This window comes from Oncorhynchus keta, unplaced genomic scaffold (assembly GCF_023373465.1).
Source record: "Oncorhynchus keta strain PuntledgeMale-10-30-2019 unplaced genomic scaffold, Oket_V2 Un_scaffold_4195_pilon_pilon, whole genome shotgun sequence".
In the NCBI taxonomy this organism is placed as follows: domain Eukaryota; kingdom Metazoa; phylum Chordata; class Actinopteri; order Salmoniformes; family Salmonidae; genus Oncorhynchus; species Oncorhynchus keta.
Window position 1 is genome coordinate 10,636 of NW_026290935.1, and position 4,045 is coordinate 14,680.

The following is a 4,045-nucleotide window of genomic DNA, read 5'->3' on the forward strand; positions in this document are numbered from 1 at the left end:
TACTGCATCTCTTGGTGCACTATCTAAAGTCAAAGTGAGTGTGATTAACAGCTGTTGCATTTTCATCATTTAGATAAGCATCTTTGTGTCACTCAAAAAGTGGAAGAAATTGCATATACTGCAGCCATAATTTGTAGCAGAGATTGTTGGATGAAATACAAACTAATCTTGCTTACTTATATCAAAGCGAGGGCACATATTTCAGCCTTGTGGGAAGAAACGGACAACGAGTTGAAATTCCACAAGGCAGTGACAAAAAGCTTACAGCACATGGTATTCCGAGGCGGTCTCCCATCCAAGTACTAACCAGGCCCGACCCTGCTTAGCTTCCGAGATCAGGCGTACTCAGGCCGGTGTGGTCGTAAGAGAGAAGCTATCTCTTGGTGCACTATATAAAGTCAAAGTGAGTGTGATTACCAGCTGTTGCATTTTCATAATTTAGATAAGCATCTTTGTGTCACTCAAAAAGTGGAAGAAATTGCATATACTGCAGCCATAATTTGTAGCACAGATTGTTGGATGAAATACAAACTAATCTTGCTTACTTATGTCAAAGCGAGGGCACATATTTCAGCCTTGTGGGAAGAAACGGACAAAGAGTTGAAATTCCACAAGGCAGTGACAAAAAGCTTACAGCACCTGATATTCCCAGGCGGTCTCCCATCTAAGTACTAACTCTTTCTTTTTCATCTGACATTGTGACATCAGTGTTACATGAAAAAGGCTATGCTGGAAAGGCTATGCTGTTGGTGGACGTGTTAATTTGCGCTCCAGTAATTGCAGAGGCTCGGTGCATCTCAACAATTGTGCTCCGTAGCCAGCGGCCAGTTAGCTAGAGTGTGTGCTACGCTGCTTCTCTGAAAGTAAGTAATGTCTTTCTTTTTCATCTGACATTGTGACATCTGCAGTAATAATAAGATGATGAAATAACAACTTCACATGGTGAAATAACAATTTATAATAAACACTCTCAAATGCAAAACTTCTGGAGCTGATCAAAGATCAAGGTAAATGAGGAAACCGCTGTACTTAATAACAAATGAATGCGGGAAATATTTCATGTTATTGCATTATAATGAGTTACCGCATTAGCTTTCAGTTGTAAAATTACTTTCTGTAGGCTATGCATGGTGGCCCATTCACTCCTAACAAGCCTGTTTTCTTCTGCCAAAGTTGTTGTGGGCGAGTGGTTAAGGTGATGGATTAGAAATCCATTAGAATGTTCCTGCGCAGGTTCGAATCCTGTCGACAATGAAAGTTTTTTTTTTTGACCCCTCCGGAGGTGGGTTGTCCATTTGTTTATGTTTTCTCACTTTTGCAAAGTCACTGTGCATTTACAATATGGTTCAATGGTGATTTACTATCACAAATTTGTCATGCTATAAAGATCCTGCAGGAATGCTAAATTGACTGGCCCGATCATGGCTGGGCAGTGATTCTGGTTCCTCTCAATCGCTCATTAGGGTTGATTTCAGAATGTCACTTTGGTGATGGTACTTCACTGTTTAAACATATTGCAAATGGACAAGAGTCACCAGCAAGTCACCGTCCATCAGTCAATTAGATATCATTCTGACACCAAACAGATACAAACTGACACCAAACCCACTTTTTCCAACTCGTTTAGTAGTCAACTATCACATACTACAGAGATGGCCCAAAATTCACAACGCATTCTATTCAAACCATAATAAAAATGTAAAACACGTAGTTACGTTCCAGCTGCGGGACCAGTTCAGATGTCATGTGTAGGCCTAGCTGAGGCGACCCCGAATCCCAAGTTTCGGCTTGATAGGTCATTTGGTACCCGAGCAAAACCCTAATTGGTGCTGAAAATCCACTTTTTCCATGACTTGCTACGGGGTCCTTGAATGAGCTATCGGACAGAAACGTTGGGGTCTGTCTATATGGGCCGAGATGGTCACAATGCACCTAGTCTTGCGACTCTGGGACATTTCTAAAAGTCGTCATTTTCATGCAAAAATGAATTGAAGTCTTTGCAAATGTACGAGGCTGTTTCTCGGTCCGAGAACCTTCTAGAGCCACGTAACTCACCATCGACCTTAGGTCTAGAACAGGATTCTAAAGTTTCGGAACTCTAGGTCTGACGGTTCTTTAAAAGTTCCAACAAGGTTAACTAATGCAGGCAGTGTATGTCTCTACGCACCCCTATGTGTCCCTACTTCCAAGCTGTGTGTGTGTGTGATTTAGTTTTCCTTTTAAATTTTAAATGACTGATTTACAGTTCATGGGGTTGCCTAATTACACATACAGTTTTGGAAAGATCTGACTTTTTTAACCCCTCGAAACAGCAACTGAGACACCAATTATGGCACTTCCGGTTGGCACAGGAAGCTATAAGTCAACAAATATCCTCATTGGGGTATGCTTTTACAGAATCCTGAGTTTTAAGTCTTTACGTTAAGAACTGACTGATTTACACAGGGTTGAATGCACTATGTCTATCAAACCGCAGACAGGGTATGGATATACATTTTAGGGCGATTTTAACAACTTCTGGTTGGTCCAGGAAGCTTAGAATAAACACAGGTAGACCTCATAGTGGCCTGATGGACTGTTACCGAAGACAGGTTCATATGGCATTCATAACCCATATAGGCTTCAGGTTGAATTTAGGGGTGCAGGCAATGTATTCCTATGGGGAGAGAAGTCAATGCAAACTGTTTGATGTAAACACCTTCTTTTAACTGTTAAGGGTTACATTTACATTTACATTTACATTTAAGTCATTTAGCAGACGCTCTTATCCAGAGCGACTTACAAATTGGTGCATTCACCTTATGACATCCAGTGGAACAGCCACTTTACAATAGTGCATCTAAATCTTTTAGGGGGGTGAGAAGGATTACTTATCCTATCCTAGGTATTCCTTAAAGAGGTGGGGTTTCAGGTGTCTCCGGAAGGTGGTGATTGACTCTGCTGTCCTGGCGTCGTGAGGGAGTTTGTTCCACCATTGGGGGGCCAGAGCAGCGAACAGTTTTGACTGGGCTGAGCGGGAACTGTACTTCCTCAGTGGTAGGGAGGCGAGCAGGCCAGAGGTGGATGAACGCAGTGCCCTTGTTTGGGTGTAGGGCCTGATCAGAGCCTGGAGGTACTGAGGTGCCGTTCCCCTCACAGCTCCGTAGGCAAGCACCATGGTCTTGTAGCGGATGCGAGCTTCAACTGGAAGCCAGTGGAGAGAGCGGAGGAGCGGGGTGATGTGAGAGAACTTGGGAAGGTTGAACACCAGACGGGCTGCGGCGTTCTGGATGAGTTGTAGGGGTTTAATGGCACAGGCAGGGAGCCCAGCCAACAGAGAGTTGCAGTAATCCAGACGGGAGATGACAAGTGCCTGGATTAGGACCTGCGCCGCTTCCTGTGTGAGGCAGGGTCGTACTCTGCGGATGTTGTAGAGCATGAACCTACAGGAACGGGCCACCGCCTTGATGTTAGTTGGGTTAATGCCACACGGTCAAGGTTAGGCTTGCACGGATCGGAAGGACCTTAGGAACGTACCTGAGGTCGAATTGTGCTTCTCACCCTAACGGTTCTCTCACTGTCACCCAAAAGCCAATGACGTTGTGGGGCAGGCTTAATTTTGGGCCTACTTTTCTAATGGTCGCTGCGCTTAGACCGAGCGAGCTACGGACAAGCGGGGCATCTTTTTGAACTCGGCAAGGTCTAGAGAATATGGAAATATCATTGTAGGCTTTGTGTGTCTTTAAGCACCGCACTTTGTCACTCCATCCTTGCTGTGTGTGTGTTTCTGTGTGCGTGTGTGTGAGAGAGAGCTTTTCTTTGACATCTGTTGGGAGAAATGACTGACTTACAGTTTATGGGGGTTGCTTAATCACACATATGAAGTTTTGAAAAGATCTGACCTTTTTAACCTTTGGAAACTGCCACTGTGACACCATTTAAGGCACTTCCGGTTGGCACAGGAAGCTATAAATAAACTCATATCATGATTGGGGAATGCCTTTACAGAATCCTGAGTTAAGTCTTTACGTTAAGAACTGAGTTATTTACGGAGGGTTTTGTGAGT

General features: G+C 43.9%; 1 pseudogene; it reads right to left on the reverse strand.

Moving 5' to 3' along the window:
- Positions 1 to 258: 258 nt before the first annotated feature.
- On the reverse strand, positions 259 to 367 carry LOC127928825 (uncharacterized; annotated as a pseudogene).
- Positions 368 to 4,045: the final 3,678 nt, after the last annotated feature.